Here is a 23,784-nt window from a genome sequence, read left to right as displayed (position 1 = left end):
GCACTCTGCAGGACTCTCAGATATGTCTATCAGAGCTTTGCTGGGTAGGAATTTGGGGCTTTGGCCCTGAGAAAGGTCAGGTTTGACTGTTTGGCATCAGCTTTTCTAATTGTTTCCTCTAAGCTTATTAAAGATAGAAAGGCTATACTGAAAGCGGGGGGAGGAAAGAAATAATCTGAAGCATCTATCACTAATCTGGACTTTCTTTTAACGTAGTCCCACCCTGAACCTGAGAAGGAGGTGAGTTCTTCTCAGACCTGTGTTGTAGATGTGACCCTGAGACTCCCAGACCTCTCGCCTGCTGTTGTGTAACCTTGGCTGAGCCATCTTGTGTCTCTGGGCTGTACTTCTCCTTCTGTTAAATAGGGATAAACCCATTTCTTTGCCCGCCTGCTCAGTGTAAGGTGTTTGGGTGAGCGTTCAGTACCTGGTGCAGTGAGGATGCGTAGGTAGTGTTGTGCTATTTATGACCTGTAATATTTACATCTGGACCTCTGGGGCTTTTTGCTCTCCACTCTTCTGTGACTGCAGCATGGGTGGATTGGGATAAATTGTCTCTCTCCAAGGCTTAGGTTGAGCACAACCTTGCAAATTTGTGCAGCTGTTTCACTTTTCTGTGTAGCTAAGCTGGCACAGCCAACACCAAAGCGGGTGTCTGTTTGTCTTTGAAATACTTACCAAGGTGCTGTTCTCCATTTTCAAGCTGTTCTCTGCTTGAACAGTTTAAGAACTCCCTATACATCCAAACGAGGTCCCTCAATCTGCTAATACACCTCTGAGGACTTGTAAGCTCACGACTCAAGGAAACGTGAAGGAGATCCTCTTGTTCTGCAAAGATACTTGAACTGGCTTCCCAAGTGGGATGTTGGGCCCAGCAGCTGGGAATTTTTCCTGCAGACAAGTGCAGTACAGTGGAAGGGAGGCAGTAAGGCTCCTCCTTTGTGCTCAGGACTGCCATCTCCCTTGGAGATGCACTGTGCATGGATATACCAGTGCATCCAGCACTAGCTCCATCATATGCTGTTGTCTGGCCCTCCATTGATTTGACTTCTCACATGCAGAAGAGACTGCATGATAGTTTGAAGACTATCCCCTGGGGAATTTTTAATATCTTACTTACCTGCCAGGTTTTCCTGAGCATCTTAAATGCTGGCTGTCATGAAGAACCGGCTTCAGCTCTGGCTTGGCTCATTTGATAACAGCATCAATATCCTGCTTCCTGAACTCAGATAAATGCTTTTGTAATGTTGTAGGACCTTGAAGTCTGCACTGAGGTTGGAGGGAAGTCACATCTTGAGCGCACTCAATCAAGTATGTTTTGTCCCAACTCCTATCATTATAGTGTTGGCCTACTGCTGTTTTCTTTTTAAAGACAGAAGTAGCACAAGTCTGGTTTCTAGAAAAAGAACCTGCCTGGATCAGAAATTGGAATTTAAGCCTTGGCTTTTCAGTGTCTTTCTATCAAGTGTCAGTGTATCTAGGCCTGAAATTAAGAACCTAAGATTCTTTCCTGTGTCAGACGAATGCTCGCTCCAGCTTAGTGTCCTTCCCAGTAAATACCAAAGGAAGAAGACAAAGGCAGTGCAAATTCATAGCAATACTGTCCCAGAATATTTCCCTTTAAGAATTTGCTGTTCACAGAGATTGGCTTGATAAAAATGAAGTCTTCCATAATACTCAGTCAGGGATTTTTCCTCCATCAGATCATGCAGTTGCTTTGTGAACTCATGTAAATCTCTGGAATTTAAAGCATCCCATGGCAAAGGAGTCCCATGGAGGTGGGGCAGACGAACCTTCTTTATGTTCTCTATTTGCCTCCCACCAGAGTGGTTTCATGTTGCGTCTTTGTAGTACTGGAAGAGGCAGAACAACCATTCCTCCTCTTTGTACCACTGGGACCTTTAGCTGCCTCTTTTCAAGGCTGAAGGCTCCTGGTATACTTAGTTGTTTCAGACAAATTTGAAAAATGTAAGTGCAGTATCCATTTGTTTCTGGTCAGTTATTGCTGTCTAACTGCAGACTGTCAAGTTTGAATGCCAACACAATGGAAGTGGCTCCTGGACCTGTGTTATTCCCATTGTTGTTTGCTATTAACTTACTCTGAAGCAATGGATTAACTGTGGATTTTGTTTGTTAGAGGTGAAGCCTGTGATTCTGCTGTGTGACTTTCTTTTCAGGGTAACTTACCTAGTGCCCTGTTTTTCAATATTTATTTTTTTTGCAGTTGTTACAGGATTAAACAATTTGACTAGATTTTGACCGCTTTTGCCAAGGTTTTTGAATGATAGTTTCCGAAGACAGTGTCCAAAGTGACCGCTTTTGCCAAGGTTTTTGCATGATGGTTTCCGAAGTCAGTGTCCAAGGGCACTTTGATGCTCTCAAATACAAAGTGGTAGGAGAGATACAAGGTGACTGATTTGGGAGAGGTCTGATGTAGCCATGGTATTTTGGAACTAAAGTATTGTTTTCCCTTTCCTTCTAGATCTTGGAGATATCCCCTGTATTTTCAGTAGGATTTTGACCTGTTCTTGCATTAAGTTTCCCATCTGTAAAACAGAGATTGTAATAAGCACGTATCCCACCTGACTATCTGACTTCAGAAAGAATTTTCAGATCTTCAGCTAAAAATTCTTCTGCAAGTATAAAATATTACGGTTTTGCCAGCTTATGTAAAAAATTGTCTCTTACCATGAAAAATCAATATATCAAATACTTTTATTTTCTAGAAGGGAATTCAGCATCAGACTCTCCTAAATGTGTTAGCTAATGTTTTACGGTATAGATTGTGTGCTGTTAATTTAATTGCAAGTTTGAAATGATTTCATCGGTGTGTCAGTAGTCTGGAGGATCTTAACTTTCAGAAACATCTAAGAGTTCAATACGTTAGAGATTAATAAGATATGTACACAAACGTGTGCTTTTATTGCTAAAGCTAAATTAAAACTTGAGCCCTTTTGGGCTGAAATAACTAGCACTTCTCCAGCTCTTTTTCCGTCTTCTGAAACTCCTCTGCGCAACCAGTATGAATCTAATGTGCTCTGCATTATTTTGCTGCTTTAACGTGAATACCTGTAGAGACAGTGAAAGCTCTGTATAGAAAGTATTGTATAGTGAGGGAGGGAGCCCAACAAAGCTAATTATACAGACACTCCCACTCTATTACCCTGTAGCGAAATTGAGCCTAACATTCTGCTCTTAAGCTCGTTAAACTATTCTTTTTGGGTGCAAGGATCTTATTGAGGGAATGAAATAGCTACACTGTGTAATCAGAATGGGAATTGGAGCAGATCATTATATTTACTCATTTGATTAGCCATAAAATAGCTACTGAAGTCCCCATTTCAAATCTGCTTAGCAATTGTGTGGCAGGGCAAACTGAGTGTTTTAATTAAAAAAGAAAAGAGATTGCAGTATTTTTTTATAAGTAATAAATATATAAACACACGCACGTTGTGATCCAGTTTATGTAAATAACCTCTTCCCTGTGGGTGTTCTTGCCTCCTAATTGTTCAGGGTCTGTCTGCTTTCAGCTGCAAAGAAAAGGGGAGTGAAAGTTTCTGCACGTCTGCTTTGGAAAGGGCAATGTCTGGGTCTTAAAATCCAACCAAAGAGACATAGATTAGCTAATAGGATAAAATTGCTATAGGAGAGATAAGTAACCCCAGAACAAGATGGCATGGAGAAACGGTAGGTCCTTGATTACTGGAGGGGCTTTAGGCCAGGTTGTGCAAACATCTGTCAGGAACAGTTCAGGCAGGGTCAGCCCTACCTGAAGGGAGAGGACTGGACTGAACAGCCTCCTGAGGACCCTTTCACCCTGTAAGGTTTGCTTAAGAAAGGTGAGGCCATACTGTGTCATCAGCCGGTTGCCTTTGACCAGTTCCCGTTCCCCAAGGGAGCTGAAGCCTCAGGTATGCTCAGGCAGGGGCAGCGCGTGGTCTCCCTTGGCACATCTGAGACCTGCAAGTCCCCAGCTGCCTCGCAGTCGTTGACCGCCTTTGTGCACAGCAAACAGCTGAGGATGCCCTGCTTTCTCTTGAAGAATAATTCAGTGCCCTGCCACTGATCTGTCCATAAAGGCTTGGAAATGAGCCATTACCGAAGGTTTCATTTTCTGGCTTCCATTGCAATCCAAGGGACTTGCAAAGCAGAGCAGATGTTCCAAAGACAGTGAGCTCTGTAGCCACTGGTTTCTCTGTGTAAGATGGTCACTGTCTTAATGTTTCTTAAGTATGTAATATGCCTTTAGGAAGCTAAATAGCTGCAAAAATATTTCAGCTTTTTATTTACTTAGTTGGTTTTGAGACAACCTGAAACACTGAAATAAACTTGGTTACAGAGAGCAGACTTGTTTTTTGAAGGCATTAGACTATATGTGGAGTGATGACAGTTGGCAAGTGTGTGTTGTGCTGCTCTACCTTTGTGGGTCACTGAAAAAGTTGTGTTAATAATGACAATAACAAAATCATTCTTTTGATGTTGCCTGTGGATGACAAGGTCTTTGGGGAGCAGGAAGGGGCATAGTAGCACTTTAGCATTACAGTTGTAAGGGGCAAAATACATATTTGGCATGGTGACTCTTTTTTCATGGACAAATTCTCCAGTATTTCCTTTCCAGTCACTGATTTAACTGGTACTCAAGGTTAGGACCCACTTGCAAATGGCCAGAAATCCTACGGTGCTGAGAAGTCGTCTCCAGAGAGGCTCAGAGCAATCCTCCCAGATGCGCTGTGGGGAGCTAAAAGAAGCCACCTCAGTGGAAGAAATGCCAGCACTGGCTGTTCTGCATCTGCCAAAGACGACATTGGTGTCTGGAGATGTTACTCTGGCATCACTCCATAGCACTAAATTGAATAAGCAGGACATTGGGCAGGTTAAAAGAAAAAAACAAAAAGAGCCATTATTAGGCCCAGCATGTCGAATACAACTTCGTGGCCCAGAGAACAACCACCTAACTACAAAGAGGTTAGGAGTATACTGTAAATTTTAATGAACACCTAACTCTGTAATGTGGCTGGGACACCTGCAGCTGGATGGGGCTGTTCTGCATTGCCCCACGTTGCTCAGGGCCCACCTGGCTGGCAGGAGGAGCACAGTCTAAGGGGAAAAAGGGAGGCTGCATGGTTCAGTTTTCGCTTGATTGTGGCAGTGAAGATATTTAAGGGCTTTCTCTGAAGTGCTGCACACCTGTAGCTCCCACTGAAATGAATGAAACATTTGACATCGATGCCAATTCTTCCTCTTTTCTTTCCATCCATCAGTCTTTGCTCAGATCCCTTCCATGCCACAAGAATGGAGAGAGCCCCAGTCCAGTCTTACAAGCACAGTACGTGCAGAATAACTGGCCGAGTGACCATCCTGGAGGAGCGTTTCTAATGTTACATCCACCCTTTTGATACGTGCCTTTCCTCAGCGAGCAGCTGCTTTAGCACCCAGGGAAGCAGGGTTTGTGTTTAGAGCATGTCTGCGAATTGCGATTGTTGGACTGGATCAAGCTGTCGCTGTGTCACTTAAATGTTACAATCTCTCAAGCTGTCACGATGACTTTTAAACTGAAGCAAAGGTGGTGGCTTCCTTTTCACATCAACAGTCGCGCCATTTCCAGAGCTGTGCATTCTGGCGTTCTGCCGTCTGCCTTTTGGTTTGAGGATTTTTATCCCCCCACCTCCTTTCCTGGGGTTATCCTCGGCTCACCTGCCTGGCTGCCGTGAGGGCATGCTTAGATCAGGACACACAACTCTCTGCTTTCAGCCAGTCAGATGTTTCCAGCCAAGAGCGTAACTTTTCATAATAATTTGGTGTCATTTGCATAGGATTCTCTCCCTTCCAGGGAAAAGTGTACTCCTCTAATCTGATCTAAAAGGGCTTCTAAAGGAACTATTTAACTATTTCTCTAGAAGTATGTAATAAATTTCCCTGGAGGACTGGTGCTCTTCTGCGTGGTGGAGGAGTGAGAAAGTATTTAGTGAGATTTCCCAAGAGATGAGCCTGAATGTGTCTATTCTATAGACAAATCTGCTATTATTGCTCATTGCAGGGACATGCAACAGTGCGCGGAGGCTGTTTTGGCTTTGCTGGTGTTCTGCCACTTCAGAAAGGGCTTCCTCTTCTGGAAGAGCTGATCTCACTAATGCTTGTTTTGGGTCCAGACACTTGGGTACCTCTGCTCAGTTAAAAAGTGCTGGGTTGACTTGCTGAGATGGTCTTCCATAGGTGGAATGAGCTGCTCTCACACAAGCCCACCACCAGCACACGCAGAGCTTGGATCTGTGAAACAAAGGCAAGGGCAAAGCCATTTCTGTACATGTCCAGTTGTAAATGTTGGGAAGTCTCTGTGGAATTTTTCCAGAGGCTGTGTGAGCTGCGTTTTGGCATTTACAAAGCAACAAGATTGATGCGTGTGTTTATGTGACAGGCAATGGCAAATTCATTGTACTCCTGGTGAATCCGTCAAAATTTATTGGTCTCATGCTAATCCCTTAAGATCCTGCCTAGACTGGAGCAATACCCACCAAGAGCCTGACGAGTCCGAGGTTACGGTACGCACTCCTGCTCCGGTTGCAATGTTTGGTGCTTTCAGATGAAGCACTGGTAGGTGAGGAGTTGATGACTTGCAGTAAGGGCAGGTGAAATGCCTGAACTGGTCTGGCAGCTGGGCACTTAGATGCTGGTATTTGAGCTCATAGGTGCTGAGATTTTGGGTAGGAGGAAAACAAAATCAAATCTTGAAAGCTGTGGGAAATTTGGTCTTTGGGATCTGAGTAGGAAAATGTGTGGCATTCGGCATCCACAGGGAGCTTTGCGCTGTCGGGCAAAGAGCTAGAGGACCTGAAGAGTGTGATCTTCTGCCCATTTTAAGGCAGGGATATCACTCCCTTTTAGCCCATCGAGGCTAGTGCTTTGCAGGGGATGTCCTGTCCCAGGCTAAGCTGGGAGGTGGGTAGGCTGCTGGTTCTGAATGCAGGAAAGCCCAGAGCCCCATTTCAGCCCTCCCCACAAAGGACCCGCTCCCCTCCGCGTCTGGATTGGTGACGTTGCAGTTGAGTTTCTCCCTGGCCTTTGAGCTGCCCACTCTTAGGTCACCTTCAGTTTTGGATGAGCAGGGGATGATGTGGAAATGCCCCCCTCCTGGCAGGGGTGGGCAGTGACTAAGCTTGCTGTTACAGTCAGCTCCTGGCCCAAGAACTCCATTGGTATAATTAATGCTGCACGGGGGTGAGCGACTACTTCTCTGAAGCCCTTTACAGGCTCTTTGGAGTCTGCCCATGCGGTGTCTTGTCTGTGTGTCCCTCTCCCATTCGGGGTTGGTGGAATGACTAAGTAGTGCTGACGGCATTAGTTGTTGGCCTATATTAATTATTTCCGTGGGTACTATTTACTTGCGTGCTCCCTATGGGAATGCTGTGCATACAGATCACAGCAGCACTTAATTTTATTGCAGTAAGCGGCTGAGGTTGGGAAAGGGGAGGGGGAAGAGGAGAGAAAGGGTCGTGTATGCGTCAGCCCTGTCAGGCTTTTCCTTCTGTTTCATTTGTGCTGAGGTTTTTATTATCATTAAGCCGATTGTATCTGTGGCACAAAGGGCTGAGTTACCTCGGTAACCACACTAGCTGGGATGGTAATCCATTTATAGCATCACTGCTCAGGTCTGATTAAATTAGCATGCTGATGACGTAAATGCTTGGCTGGGTGATGCTGACGAGGCTGCTCCTAATAGGAACTCTCGCCCTTACATTTATTCTCATTTATTTCATGAGACCCCTGCAGGAAATGTACAGAAATAAGGCTACAGATGATTGACTCTTGTTTTCAGAACAACTTGTGCTGCTAGCAACAGACAGTGCTTTATCTGAATGCAGACGGCAGCCTGCACATTTCGCCTTGTTTCTTCCTGCTGCAGAATTCCCCACGCAGCCCTGCCGAAGCAGAGCCCCGGTCTTGAGCCCTGCTTGCCATCTGCCACAGCAGTAGCGGGAGCAGCTCCTCTCTCTGATGGTTTATTTCCAGACACTGCTACAAAAGAAATAAAAAGGGTAATAATAAAAGAAAAGGAACACCCTGGTTCTTTACTCCCTCTTGTGAGTTTCTTGCAAACACAGACATCCTTTTACTCATTCAAAACAAGCCAGTTATTTATGTCTGAATTTTCAGCATTGAACAATAACATTCAGTGCTAGTGTTTAATACCAAGTGAATCAAATGCTTTCAGCATCTTCTGTCCAGCCCCCTTGAGGGAAAACACTGACAACTGCATGATCGCATAGCTGTGCCTGTTGTTTGATGAAGTGGTGAGAACAAGAGGACTGAGAGTTGCTGAAACTCCTGGCTTCCCTTCCCAGCTCGACCTCTGATTTACTGGATAAGCAGTCTTTGGGGCAAGCGGCTTCCTAGCAGGCTGTTTTGGGCTCCCAGGACTTCAGTTTTTCATCTGTGAAAAGAAAATGAAAAAGGGTGCTTTATTTTTTTTTTCTTCTTTTTGCCATAGGCATGGGAGTGATTAAGTGTGTTTAAGTTCCAAAAGTATTTGGAGATCCTCAGGTGGAAACTCTGAGGTTCTGAACAATTTACTATTTTAATTGTCAGGTTTGATTTATACAGTCGGCATAGAAGGATTTAAAAGGAATTTTAGAACAAAAGCAGTTTTGGGATGGAGGACTAAAAATGCAATAAATTTTAAGTACCAATAAATAGTTTGGCATTTGCCCTGAAGTGTGAGCAGATGTGGCTGCACAGAAACCACTGGAGCTACACCTGCTTTGAGTAGGATTTGGACGTGGATAAGTGCATGGTTTTGAGACACAAATGCAAACGGGCCAGTGCTGTCATTTTTCTGGGCCTGCAAATTCTCATCTAGCGCTTACAGGGCTTTTCCCTGGGAATGCTGGGGAAAAGGGATGGTGTTTGGGTACATGGGAGCCCTCTCCCCGTGCCTCTCCCAGCCCTGGTTGCTCTCTTTGGGAAGTATCCAGCTCTCGGAGGACCCTGCGCAAAATTTCAAGCCATTGCTCTATAAAGATGAGGGGCACTGGATTTGTCAGTGGCAATGCTTCACCCGCCTGGCAGCCAGCTGTCCGGCTGAGCCAGAGCATCCAGACGCTGCTCCGTTTGCTCAGTGCTCCCTACGGTGTGGTGGGGAGCAGCCGGGATGGGGATGCTCCTGCTCGCACCTCGGTCTGCATGGGACCCACGCGTGCTCCAGGCGCAGCCCTGCCAGCACCATGCTGAGATGTCGGCTCTGCTCACCAGTCTCCTCCTGGAGCAGGTGCACTTTATTAATGAAGGTATTTGGAAGCGTTTGATTCTACCTCTGGCTCAGTTCAAAGCATCCCTCTGTCGAGAAGTCCCACACCCACGGCCCTGGATGCTGTCGCACGAGCTGGCTGCATTTCTGTGGGTTGTACAGGACATTAATCCTCGCAGCAGAGAGATGAAGGACCTAACGGGGCTGCTGCCTTGAAAGAGTCTTACCCTGGGGCTTTCCTTTAAATTTAAACTTTAATGGCTAATACCATTAATTTACAATTTCCAGCATAAAAAAATGTAAAAGCTGCCAGTAGCAGCGTGTTCAGGAGGGGCTGTGGTACTCCTTGGCTGGACTCTGCTTCCTTCAGAGGTGATGGGCACGGGCAGCATTTTGGTGCTTTATTTACTAGATAATTTCCAGCTCCTGGTAGAGTGAGCTGCCTCCAAGAGACACAGGCTCATGGTGACCCACTCAGCACCTGAGGTGATAGAAGCTCCTAGCAGAAATGTCCATCACTCAGAGGGATTCTGGACTGTACCAGGGCTTGGGAAGTCACCCTTTTCCTCCACAGCATCTCTGCTTAATAAGTAAATAATCTGCCCTCTCTTAATTACCATGCTTTGTTTACTTAACCTGTGTGCTGGGGCTGATGAGTGTATGGTCTCTGTTCCACTAGTGTTTGCAAGCTGACTGGTAATATTTTGGCATCGAGACCATGCCTGTTCATTTCGGGGGCATCATAAAGGCCTAGCTGAGGTCTGAGCCCCTCCTTTTCAGCATTTTTTTCCAAAGATTTTTCCAAAATAAGAGTCATATTTTGGTCTGAAGGGTCTGCCACTGACTTGGTTTGCTGAAGGAGAAGTTATGCTGGCTCTAACGAGATCGAGTCAGACAACGACCACAGTGCAGGAGGGAAAGTCCCACCGAAATTCCCCTCCCTTCCCCACAGGTTTCTGTGATTTTTGGCATGAGTGTGTTGCCTTAGAGTGCCTGGAAATTTTCATTATAGGTGAGCAAAATTTCAACTCATTTGTCTACCAAATTAGAGCAAGGCAGGGGATGAACAGTAATAAAATTCCTCTTTGTTGAAACAGACCCGTTCTTGCTCATTTGGAGAAAAAGAAAAGTCTTTCATGTTTGCATGTGTTTTGATTTTGATGCTGCTTGAGCCTGATCCTTCTCCTCTCTGAAGTCCTTGGGATATTTGTGTTCTATTCCAGTGGGAGGGGAATACACTGGCAGAATTTGGTTTAACACCATAGTGATTTCTTTTTATTTGGGGGGGACAACACAAGAGTTGTTTTTCACCATTTTTATTGTTCTAAAGGCAAGTCTGCTGCTTATTATCTTGCAAGCTTTTATCTGGTGCTGAGTCATGGAAGTGAGAGAATGTGTAGGCGTCTTAGCATAAGAGAGAGTAATTCTGTCATTTACATTTACAGACAGTTATGCTTTCCAGAAAACTTTTTTTTTTTGTGGGTTGCAAAAGTGATTAATCTGCTGCTGAAACTGTCAAAGGAGGTTTTCTGTTTAAGAATTTTTTGAAACAGAGAAAAATCTGTTTCTACTTATAGGAAATAAAAGGTAGAAATTGAAATGAAAAAAAATCATACTGAAAGAACAGACAAGAAAATGTTCCCTTTCCTAATGATATTTTTCCTTTTTCTTTTTATGTATGTATCTATGTGTATATCAGCCTATATATCTATCTGTGTCTCATGGAGAAGTCGTGTGGACTTTGATAGATACAAAACTAAATACAGTAGAATTTTGGCTGAGTTCAGCATTACCAATTCCAGCTGTTAAAAATATAATGGGATCAGTTTAAAATAATTTGTATTTTGTCTTTAAAAAAACCTCAATTAAATCCTCAATTCAGTATTTCTCTGCAGTAATAGTAGGATAAACTCTTTCTTTTCTTTTCCTTCTTTTTTTCCTTTTTTGTTTTTTCCTTGTTTTCCTTTTTTCCTTTTCTGTCTTTTCCTTTTTCAAAACAAATTGCTGGTAGGTTTTTCTTTTATTATTAAAAAGAGAATTAATTACAGCTGAGGCAAAAATCTTTCCTTGTTAAGATATATTCTGAGTGGTGAAAACTGTAGTGGTGTTGGAAGGTTAAAGAGAGTTTACCAGTTTCAACCAAATTCGTATAGACCATTGAAATCAACAGCGTGATCTGCTGTGATTTTTGTTGTACACGTTCCTAAGGAGAAACTGGACATGAAATATTTAGCCTGGAAATTTCAGTGTTTTTTCTAACAAACTAGGCAATAATGTTTTCAAATGGGTCCGCCAGCAGAGTAGAGGTGGGGGTAAAAAACTTGAGCTACTTTCAGCATAGTTTATCCCTTTACGAAGAGTAAGGTATGCTGCGTCTGCCCAGCAGAAACTTTCTTTTGTGGGGTTCCAGTGTAGCTGGTACTGTGTGGTGGGTTAGAGGTGAGGTAGCTAAAGCGGGACGCCGTGCTGCAAGCCATAGTTGTCACAAGTAGTCTTGGACGGAGAGAATGAGTACCCATCATCTCACCTCCCACCGAGGAGAGCGTGCAGGGCAGAGGGGATGCCTCTCCATGTCCCACCTAGCTGAGGGAGTCCAACTGAGCCCAACCTCAAATGCCACATCTGCTTGCTTGCTTTGGTTTGAAGGGTTGTTTTTGGCATCTCCCTTGTCCCTGCTCTGGTTAAAGTGTCTGTTCTCCTCATCCCCTGTTTCTTACAGCTGCCCTTTCCCCTCCCCAACCATAATAGCTTCAACTGTGGGCCTTTGGCCTTCAGCAGAAAATGATTTGTGCCAGGTAAGAGGAATATTGATTTTTACATCATATGGCCCATGAGGCTCTGGAAATCACATTTATTTCCCATTAGTGTGGCTTATCTCAAGCTTTTAGGAAAAGGTGAGTTTTGGGCCCCATGAGATTTCCTGTTCGGGGTGAATGGGCTCTGCATTTAGATCTTTTCACTGGAAAGCCACGCGCTGCAGCTGGACTTCTAAATTAAAGGGGGGAGGGAATTAACCTGGCTTAACCTAAGTTTTGACAATTCCGTTGAGAGGCCAGTGACTCATTTAGAGAATTCAGCGAGTCCACAAGGGCTAGAATGATGCTTCTGAAAGCTTATAGAATGTCATTGCTTTGTGTTTTAACAATTGGGTCCTGCAGTGAATTCTTGTGGGTTGTTATGGAAAAGAGATTTATTGATGACTTGTGATGCCAGGATGCTTGCTCTGTGCATAATTTTTACTTTTTTTAAAATAAAAATGCATCATGAACCGCAAAAAGAAAAAAAAAAGATGCATTGCAAGCTAGAAATTAAATATGATTTAATCCCGCTGTAACTTCAGACCCAGACCTAAATTTTCCCCACTCCCCTCGAGTTCAGGTCTGGAGCTTAATTTGACCTGTGACAAACAAGAACGAAAGCCACGAAACTCTGTTTTGGATCCAAAATTCCTTGCAGTTTTTGGGCGTCCACTGCTGAGTTTTGGAGAGCGTTGAGCCCTTGTTAGAACATTGTTGAAGCCAAGCTGCTCAGAAGGACTAAATTAATACTCTTAGTCCCAAAGTTTTTAGCATTTAGCACTCCTGCCCCAGGGCTACAAAGTCACTGTTTCAAAGTCTGAAGTTAAAAATGTCAAAATCAGGCTATAAATCCCAGTAGCCATCAGTATGCATTTATACATCCACCACAAGGAAAGAAGTGAGGAGAGAGGGAGGATATGTCTGTTTGTTTTGAATTAGCATGCTTGGTTTTAATTCCTAATGCGAAAGTGTTTGTGGACGGGCGCACAGGTCAGGATGCAGAGCTGGCCTGAGGGCCGGGCTGGTCGATGCTGCCGTTACGTGCCGAGCTGGGTGCTTGGAGGTGCTGAGGTTTAGTCCGATGCAGGTTATATTTAGCCCCGATTATACATTTCATTTGCTTTCGTTCAGTTTGCAGCAGTACGAATTGCCAAGATCTCCTTACATGTTGAGTTTTAAGCAAAGCTAGACGATCATTACCTGGAGGAGGTTATATCCATAGGATTCGTTATAATTTGCATAGAAACCTCCGCTGTGTTCCCAGCGGGGAGGAAAACTCTCCAAATTCAGAGGCTGTAGTAGGCCAAATCCCGATCTGCAATCCAGCGTATTTGGAGTGAATCTGCTGGAGTCAACAGATGTGCTTAAGCTGGCACTGGTGTCACTGAGATCAGAATCTGGCTTGATATAAGGCACATTTTAAAAATGTAACTCAGGCAGCAAGGGGTATTGAAGAATGTTCTGGTTCTCAGCTGCGGCTGTGATAACCTTAACCCAATCAGCAGCCATGGAGCAAATGTCTGGGGATGTTATTTTTGTCTAAGAACAGTGTAAGTGAGAAAAATTATAAATCATAACTTAATCGGGCTCATTAGGTCGCTGTTGATGAGGTTTAGCAACCTTTTTTTTTTCTTTTTCTTTTTTTTTTTTCCTAAAACTGCTGATCTGAGAGGAGTGTGGCAGAGGAGAAAACCTGGTGTTGAACTAGTATGGGGGACTAAGCTGCATCAAAAAATTTGATGGTTTTGGACTAAGTCTGTAACCTATTCAGCAATATCAGTCATTAAAACAAACAGAAACACAACTCTTGCATTCCAGTTAAGAATGAAGAGAAGATTTTTTTGTTCTCTGTTTTTTTGTGTTTTTTATATTAAAACTTACAATGGCTATTTGTGGTTTTGTTTCCTCAAGGCATATTTAGGAAAACTGGATTAATTTATAATGCCATTTGCAACAGAACCAAGCCTGGTGAGGCAATGGATTTTACGTTGCTTTACACAGGCTTTTTAGAGTGATACTGTTATGATTCTAAATTTTTATCAATGTGTCTTTTGAGTAAACACTTTATTAACCATACATTTAATGTAATTATGTCTTCTCTATGAAGAGAGGAAAATAGTGAGGAAGCAGTGATTATTCTGAGTTAATACTTCAATTTAAAAATATTCTAACTTTCTGTATCGTTTTATACTAAAAGTATTTCTGTGGCACAGATGGCATTTTTTCTTGTGCTATAAATTAATGTTCTCTCTTTCGCTTTCCTGACTTGTTACAGTACTGCCCCGGTGTTTTGACTAGACATGTAGCAGTGGGTAAATTCTATTTATCTTGGTGTATGTATTTATATACCTATAGAATAATTTAACAAGGCATAGCACGTGAAAGAAAACCTTTATAATCAGATTTCTCAGCATTGTACTTGGAGCCTGCAATATTGTGGAAAGACTAAGGTATTTCGGGCAGCGGTGATAACCCAGGCAGACGGATAAACGAGGGAACGTTCCACTCCACTTCCCAGAAGGAGCCATCTGGGAAAACAGTTAAATTTGACCTGTTGTTGGAGCTCGTCAGCCTTTTGGAAAGGTGTACATTGGACCTAATAGGAAAATAACCTCTCTGTCACATCTGCCGATCTTTTATGGGTTTTTTTGGTCGAGCTGTTATTTTTTTGGAGAAGCTGTATAGTTTTTCTCTGCTGCTAACCACTCAAGTTACTAACTTGAATCATTTTGTAGCCCACTAAAAATATTGGCGGATGACAGTGGGTTCTGGACCTCAAGTGAACCATAAGAAAGCAGCAGATGTTGTATGAACACGGAATTGTTCGCTGATGCTTCTGCTCTTCTGTACTACTATTTGCGCAGGCTTTAAAATGTGAGGAAGAAAAGAATAAAAACACATGGTTTTCACAGGAAATAGAGACAGTACTAACATTCAAAAATGTTTATGCCCTGTGGTAGGATAATTTTTTAAATCTGGTTTAATAGAGTTTTGGAATTTGAAAAGATAAATAGGTTATAAATGCAAGCAATGCAGCAAATAAATGGAATTGTAAACAAATAACAAGTAACGCAAAGTAAACTAAATAGTGTCTGAGTGCATATGTATTTCATATAATTTTATGTGTGCATATGCACTCTTCTAATGTTGTCTAGAATTAATAAAGGAAGAAAGCTTGCATACTCAATAAACGCTCTAAAACTCCTTTGCAATTTAGTAGGAAATGAGAAGCATTAAAGGTTTTTGGAGTGTTCTTGAAATCCATTGTTCAACACACAATAGAAAATGATAACTTTTCCATATAAATTGTAGAAGACTTCTCCAGAAGACGTCATGAATACGTGTATTTTGTCCTGTCAATCACAGGTTCACATCCATTCCCCTCATGCATCTTCTGTTATACCTTTTTAATCCATTTTTAATAATCATGATACACATACATGGACAGCGGCATAATCTGTGTAAACCTCCGACCTGCCCGTATTTATCATGCACATGAGTTTCTTTTCCATTGCAAATAGCAAGTTATAAAGGAAGAAAAAACGTTTTTAAGTCTGTGGATCGTCTAATTATGATACTTCAAGCTTCACTAGCTTAGTAATAGCAAAAGTCATAAAAATACTTTGCTTACCCAAAGTTCTTATTTATAGAGGGGTGGGGGCTTCCCCATTGTCAGGCAGGGCAACATTTTGCCTAAATTAAACAGGGAGACTTGTTCGGCCCATTAGAAGGGCCCAGTTTGCTGGATGGAAATGCTTTGGACATTCCTGTGTTGCTAAGCTTTAGAGAAGGTACTTCTTTAGGATCTCGGTTTCACTGCTCCATGCACATAGTGACTTGTCTTCACATGGTACCGCTCTGCCCTTTTTGTGGTCTTCTGTTCCGAGATTGTATTCAGTAGTTCTGTGTTTTGAGGTAACCAAAGGGCTGTGGTGCACAGCTCCTTACGTAACTTATTGCTGAGTTGATGCGCCACCGATTCAGCCAGTACAGGGGGCTGCCGTTGCATGTTCCTGAGGTCCAGATTGGTGCAAATTTGTCATTTTAGTGATGAGAGTGGGAAATTACAGAAATATCCCGAGACGAGTTCAGAAAACATTTAACTTCTCATGACTGGCATCTTCTGTAGCTTTTTGACAAAGATATTTCTTGTGCTCGTAGCCGATGTTCTTGTAGATGAAGTTGCTATTGCATTTGAACTGGTCAAGTGGAATTGCTTAAATAGGAGAGTTTTAATCATAACTAGCCCTTTCAATGAATTAAGCTAAAATTATGGCCCTTGACTGTCCACCAGAGCTAGAAGTATTTAGGTCAATTTTTTGCACATCTTTTAAAACTGGTCTCTCTCATAGTCCTTCTCATAAATACCAGATGATCACTCATCAGAAAGGGGAAAATGAATAAAAAAAGCTCATAGTAGTCATTGTAGTGATAGTATTGGGGTAAACAAATTAAAAAGTAAACATGAAACCAAGAAGGAAAAGCAAAATTCTTCCCTGGCATAACATTACTGTGTTTTGGAGCCCAAACGTTTCAGATGTGTTCAGGCTCTTTGGAATTAATGGAGTGTTGGAAAGTGGAAACCCAGATTGCCTAAAACATTTGACACCATACTGAAAGCTGAACCAAGGTGTGTGTCTATAACAGTGCACGTCCATTGTGAAAGGCTGTTTTCCATGATAAAATATTGGAGGTCAACTTGTTATCACCTTTTCTTTCATGCACCCTCTTCTCCCCTGTGTTTCAAGTTGGGCCGTCACAAGGAGTACAGAAGAGGTTGTGAACAGAAACATTAACAACTACGTTGACTCCTTTTCCACCCATGGTAGCAGCTGAAAAACAGATCAAAGCTCAGCAGCAGTTGTGTTCTTGTAACGCTTTATGGCATCTGTAAGGTATTCTCTTCATTTGAGAACCAGAGATGAACACGTTATTAGATTTCTCGTCTTCTTCTTTTGGTATAATGCCTAGGAGCTATTCATTCGAATACCTTGATACCTTCTGGTGATCAAGCCAACAAGCTGAATCTCATATAAACACATCTGGGAAGTATGAGTGTGGCTGCTGATCCATGCACAGCCCATGCCTCCGTGACATTTACTTGTCAGCTGTAAACATAAGTGAGAGAATGATTAAACTGTAAAGAAAAGCTTCATCTGATTATAAACATGTTTTGGCTGAGGGTTGTAAGGTTTTGGAGCAGACTTCAAAATTTTGGACCGGATTCTAAGGGTATTTTGACACCTAAAGAAATCTGTTAGCAACTGAGCCGTGTGCACTGCATAGCAGCAGTACAGAGGGGACTGACATGCCCTCAGTGTGCTTGGCCTCCTAGCTGGACATTATAAAGAAGGCTAGAATATCGTGTACATTGAAATGCATCAGGTATGCTGAATGGGGGCAGTGCTTCTGCTCAGGATCTCTGGACATTCAGCAGCCCAGCTGGAGCTCGACCAGGACTCCAGGCATCTGCAAGTCCCAAATGAAAGGCCAGATTTCTCTTTTTCACCCAGATGTTATTTCAGACAGAAAAAGATGATATGTTCAGGGAAACCCGGGCATACATTATCGCTAGCAAGGCAGCTCGTTCAAATACAGAATTTGAAGTCAGCAGGAGTCAGATGTGTCTGCACATCAGGAAACCCCGTAAAATGCCTGTTTGCATTTTCAGGTACCTGAAGGCGCAGGTTTCAAAGCAGAGTATTTGATTTTTCTTTGGGGTTATCGTTCCCAAATCGAGGGGGAGCTGGGATCTGCTACGTCAGGAAGGAGGGAGGCTCAGCCCAGTGGCTGTTCCTGGCAAGGCAGCAGCTTCAGTTCCAGCGGGAGCCACTGTTCAGCACGGAGGTGGGGAAGAACAGCCCACCCACATCACCCACCTTCATATGCTGGAAATGCCTCTGCAGCCCAGCCTCTCGGTCTGGCATTGGCTGCATGGCATGGCAGGGTCCTGGCTGATCCTCTGAGCTGCTGGCACTCAGAAGTCCCCTTGGTACGCAGCACTAGCTGAGCTTGAGTGGCAGTGCGCTTAACGCAGGGAAAAGGTATCTCTGCTTCTTACAGTCACATCAAAATTACCTGCTTATTGTGGAATTTGTCTCCACTAACTTGTGCTGTCTAAATATTCAGTGACTTGTCTTGGCTCATTCTATGCTTCTTTTAGACTCAGCGGAGTGAAGTAGATTCCCCCAGTGGCTGATTCTTCTCCTCTGTTTTAGGCTTCAGTATTAGAATGGGATAAATGACCTCATGGAGATGCATCACTCGGGGAGAGCTTTAAGCACCTCCAGCTAGCTGAGGTGAATGCCTATCCGTGGCATCAGGACAAGCCAAGTTAATTTTCCACCCTTCACTGGCTTCCCACCCAGGCCTCCAACTGCCACCACCACCGAGTGGCACTGAGGAGTTTTCAGCTGGCACGTGCCTGAGCTGGGCGCGCGTTTCAGTCCAGCTCGTGTTGGTGGACCATGCAGAAGAGTGGCTGAATTAGGAAGAGAGATGCTGCACCAGCACTGAGAACTGGCAGCCCCCTAGGAATGTTGCGTCCTGGGTTCAGCCTGCGAGCAGTTGCCAGACTTCCACCTTGTGAGGAAGAAGTCTTGTTTCATTCCTCTGCTAGAGTAAATAATGCCTGAAATGCTTGAAAAAGGCAGACCCAGCCAGAGCCGTGGTTCTCAACCTGTGCTCTGCAAACCCTGGGGGTCCATGGATCACTCCTAAGGTAACTATGAAGAATTCAGTGAAAGGTAACTTAAAAAAACATGTTTATTGTCATTAGATTAACTCTCTCCGTAAAGGAGCTTGTATCTCCTGAAAAATATTTGGGGACTGCTGAGCATAAAGGTTGAAAACCACTGAGGTGAAGTAATGTATCTTTATATGTGATAATTTGACAGCTAAAGGGCTAAAGCTATTCAACTGTACCTTTATGAAAAATGCCTGGAGAATTGAATAGAACATGATAAACTTTGTGTTGGCATTTTTGATCCAGTCTGTGAAACTGAGTAACTGAAGGGATTCTATAGAAAATACTCAACAAATGCACAAAATAAAAGGTGAATGAAGTCCTTTTCATAAAGGTTCCAGCTGATCATATAGAATCGTGTTCCTGCTGCAGACTGTAGTTATTCTGTACTCTTTTTAAGATTTAATCCCAGCAAATGAGATAGAATTATAGGCTAATTTCTGTAGAACAACAGGTTTCATCCCTAGTATCTGTGATGACTTTTTAGTTGTAGATGTACATTGAATTGAATTGAAGATCTATGTGAATAATTTCTACAGAATGAAGAACCTCACAAATACTCAGGATTTTGGGTTTCCCAACCAGGGTAGGTTTGAATCCAGATTCAAACATTCAGACCCCTAGGACATTCAGACCCCTAGGACAACACAGGTTTATCACAACACCATAGACTTCTCCTATGATGGCTGGTAGAAGAAACTCCTGCAAATGTTTATAAACTTTCACTGCATTTAAGAAGACAGGGCAGGAGTTACCAAGCAAAATGATTCCCCTCATGATTACACATGGTAACATTTTTTAGGAGAAGTGTTTTGGGGGTTTTTTCCTCCCACATTGATTGGGTTTTACTTGATTTTGTCAGTATTAGTTCACCTTTATTTGAACTGCTGGATAATTCATTTGTAGAAGAGGCAGTACATTTAGGTACTTCCATCTGTGTTTAAACAAGGCTCTTGTGCTTTCCCCATTAAAAAAAAGATTTTGTATTATAATGCTTGTGGTAGATGAGGTTCTGAATTTAACTCCTTCCTACTCTAGTTTCTCTTAACAACTCTGCATTATCAGCACCTGGGGTTTCTAGTTTACTCTCTCTTTGCAAATATGAATTTGCAAGAAGGGGTTGATGGTAAGTAGCGTGGTTCTAATTTGCACTTGCGAAGTGTGTCAGACAGTTTCATCTAGTGCATGGTGAGCAGAGGAAAGCCTGTCTTCCTCTGAAAACAGCCCTTAGAGGATGTCAGAGAGCGTGTTTGGCTGCGATAGTCACTTGCAAATGCAATATGGTTTTGAAATGAGCTGTCCAGGGGCTGCTGGAGGAAGGGATGCCTGCACTCCTATGAATCCACTCTTTGTCTTTCTCCTTTTTCTGTCTCCTATTTCTACTTGTTTTCATGCTTCTGGGCTGTCAGTTCAATGTGCTTTTAGATGAGTCTACTTCATTGTACGGGTAGAAGTTCTGTGGACTCGTTTGGATGAAACATTTGTGAGAGTCATCTGTTGTGCTGGGACTGTACCCAGTGATATAGGTAGCCCTTTCCAGCTTTCCGTTCATTACTCCCTCTCCATCTACCTGGCATCTTTATAGCCTCATCCATCCCTCCTATCCTCCTAGTGCCTTCCAGACATCTGTTGAAATCACTCTTCCCCATGCTATCTGAGTACCCTTTTCTCATCTTCCGCACATGCCTGTCCTCAGAGCAGGAATCTTGTCCATAGTTCACGTGCATTTATAAAGTCTTTTCTTAATCCATTAATAATCTAGAGGTTTAAGCCTGGGGTGATATTTGAGTGCATGGCTGGACATAGAGAAGGCTGGACTGTGGCCACCCTTCTCTCTCCCAGGCAAAAGGGCAGAGGATTTATGGTGATACTTCACCTATGCCCTCTCTCAGGAGCTACAGCCAACGTTCCTCTTTGCGTCCCTGTAAATCATCGGTGTTCCAGTAGTGTTAAATTCCCTCTAACCTGTCCCATTTCTCTACTACACCACATTAACTAACCTTACACCCTCTTCCTCCCCCTAAAGCCCAGCTTTCATCACATACTTGCCCAGTACCCTCAGAGGAATTCAGAATGAGTCACGCAGGGCGCCTCTGGGGACTCCTACCGATGCAAACTTCCTCCTCCTCAAGGTGGCCTGTGGTTTGAATGCCACAATGCAGCGGGTACTTGTTAGCTCAAGCCTTTGCTGTGAAGTTGATGGCAGAGCTGGGTCTCTGACCCAGGCACCTCCAGCTTGCTGCCTTCCTTCACTGGGCTCGCAGTGCAGGAGGGGAGACATCCTCTTTGGAGTGTCAAACGGGGGAGCTGCTCAGACCCTTTCAGTGTGCCAGTTAGTAGACAGTGAAGGGTTTTTTGGAGGAAGGAGTTATTATTCGTTCTTAAGGTGTATTCCAGGCAGGAGACTGGCATCAAGTGAATTGTTACATGGAAGTGTATATGTAAGATTAAAGTCCCGTGGTACTTGGGATGGAATGGACTTCCATTGCAAGAGCTTTGCTAGTGGTCTATCATCACCTACCTCCAGAATCTGCATTCAGAAACATAAGATGTGATGAATAGAACTCATTTATTTTGTTTTTGTTGGGCTTTCCCCCTCCTCCCAATAGGCCATTGTCTTTAAAACATTATCTACCTTTTCCTTCTTCACATGGAAAAAAAAAATGCTTTTTTGATGGTAATTACACAGTGCCGTGTTGTGGACCTTTCATCCCATTACAATAAGTGCACAAACTACTGTCATTTACAAGAATGAAATAGGTGAGGAAATGGGAAAGTTTCTAGCACTCCTGGCCATAAATGCCAGGCTGAAATGGGAGAATAATTCCAACAGAAAGCAAATTGTCTTGCTAGCAATGAGCACTGGTGCAGTTGAGCTCTGAAGCGGGGATGGAGGAATGCCTGCTCCTCATCAGGTGTTTCAGAAATAGAAGAATCGGGCAATATTAATGGAGGGCTACTGACCCTTAACCTGTCTCTGCCCTTACAGTACAACCGAGACACGCTTCAGCTCTTCCTTGCTCTCAGTTTCAAAATCTCTTCAGTCTGTCTATGTACTGCCTTGTCATGGATCTGTTGGCAAGGTCAGAGTTTGAATACATTGAGATGTTTTTTCTCCAGCAGAAATTTACTGCCTTATTATTTCCCATTTCTGCATACACACCTTTTACATCTCTCAAAACAGATTGATGCTCTTATTTGTCTGTTTTCTTTCTCATTTATAGTGATTCCTCATGGGAGGTTTACTCTCATGGGAGGTTTGCCTTGAAGGTGTGAGTAAGGTCTTTACCAATGCATCAGCAAAAATGTATTTGTATGTCACTAGGGAAGAACTACCAGTTGGGTAGTAGAGCTTCCTTATTCCTTTGATAGACTTGCTTGTTGGCTGTGAGCTAGAAATTGAGTGGCTTGCTCTTATCTCCCTTATTTTCTTCATATGTGGTAGTTGCCAAATGTTTGGGGCAGTGGTGGAGTGTCTGCCTTTCTCCCACCTTCTATGGCAGGTCAGTTTGGTACCCTTGGAGGCCCAGAGAAATGGGTGGTTGAAGTTCCTCTGCAGCCGCTGGCCTGGGTTGGACTGGCAGCAATTTATTGCCGCCACCTGCTGACCAGGCAGAGGATTTCTCTGGGTAGAGCTTGTGCATGGGGTGTCCCGACGAGCCCCCACCGCTCTCTCCCCAGCTTGTGGTGCCTGCAAGAGTGTGATGGGGCAGTAGGGAGAGGTCAGGGTGCCTGCAGGAACCTGGGGACAAATACAGGATCGGTCATTTAGGGAGGTGGCACATACCTTAGCATGAACACAACCATTGGTGAGGGCTGAACTGGTCTGACTTTGGGCTGCTGTGAGGTTATCAAGTAGGTCATGGGTGAGATAAGCCCGGTGCAGAAAGTTTGGATGAGATATGTAAGCTCATATAACTATCATGTTAAGTGCAACGGCAAAGAAATACTGTTAAACTGCATGTCTTCACTTTAATGCCTCTCTGTACAGGAAGGCATGAAATTCAGGTATAGAATCATAGAATTGTTTTGGTTGGAAATCATCAAGTCCAAACATTAACCTAACACTGCCAAGCCCAACCACTAAACCATGTCCCTAATAAAGGAAAATAGAGAGGGGCAAGAAATTTTACCTAATTCTAAAGTCCACAAATTCAAACTTGCTCTTCTTTGATTTAGTGAAAAGTCTTAATGGTGGTCTTCAGTGTTCTTCAGACACTATTTCACATTGTTAGCTCTTTAATAAAGATGTTCTTTCACACTGGTGTTTTTGGACGTGGGATTTAAATAAGAGGTAAACCAGACAAACAAGTGCATTAGGCAGAAGGATGTACAATGCCTATTAGGAAAGTGTCACTGCACTAAATCTTCGTTTGGTGGCCAAATCGCAGGAAGCAGCGGCACTCGCTGTGAACCTTTTCCCTGGCTGCCCAAGCGCTGCTGTGCCAAGGGCACCGGTGCAGGGTTCCACAGCTGCCGTGGTGGGAGCTGACTTCTGAAGCTCTCAGGAATCCTGGCCTCCTTTCTGCCCTTTAACAAGCCACATGTAACATTTGCCTTTGCTGGGGTCACTCCAGGCTTTGAACCAGCAGCGCTTAGGAGCAGAGCCAGGGACAGGGACACCTCGGTATTTTGCTTTGATACAAGTTAATTCTTACAGCCTGGGAGCTGCTTTCAGGCCATCCCCTTTTGCTGCCTCCATAGAGACTCTAATCTCGTTTTCTCTCCCCTTTTCAAAACGCTCTCATTTTCACAGGAATGCATAGGTTTCTCCTTAATTATTCTCCAGTGAGTCCTCCTTTTTCTTGCGTTTATCGCTTTTTAGTTTGTTTGTTTTGAGGCGGAGGAGAAAACCCCGAGGAGAGAGGAGACACCATGTGCGGCAGTTCTGCTCAGCTGCTGTGGCACTGTCCCTGTTCTGTCAGAGCAGGGAAAGGTTGCTATTACCATTTTATAACGTGTGGTCTCAGGTACATTCCTGCTTTCCTAAGCAGTTTGAG

The 23,784-nt window shown here is 43.5% G+C and overlaps 1 protein-coding gene across 11 annotated transcripts in view; it reads left to right on the top strand.

The window, feature by feature from the left end:
- The window catches only part of LPP (LIM domain containing preferred translocation partner in lipoma), a 334,675-nt gene that overhangs the window by 192,718 nt on the left and 118,173 nt on the right, over positions 1–23,784 (top strand). The gene's annotated exons all lie outside the window — the stretch shown is intronic.

Source organism: Balearica regulorum, chromosome 9 (genome assembly GCF_011004875.1).
Source record: "Balearica regulorum gibbericeps isolate bBalReg1 chromosome 9, bBalReg1.pri, whole genome shotgun sequence".
NCBI lineage: Eukaryota > Metazoa > Chordata > Aves > Gruiformes > Gruidae > Balearica > Balearica regulorum.
Note: the sequence above shows the minus strand (reverse complement) of the source record. Positions and strands in the feature narration are given on the sequence as shown.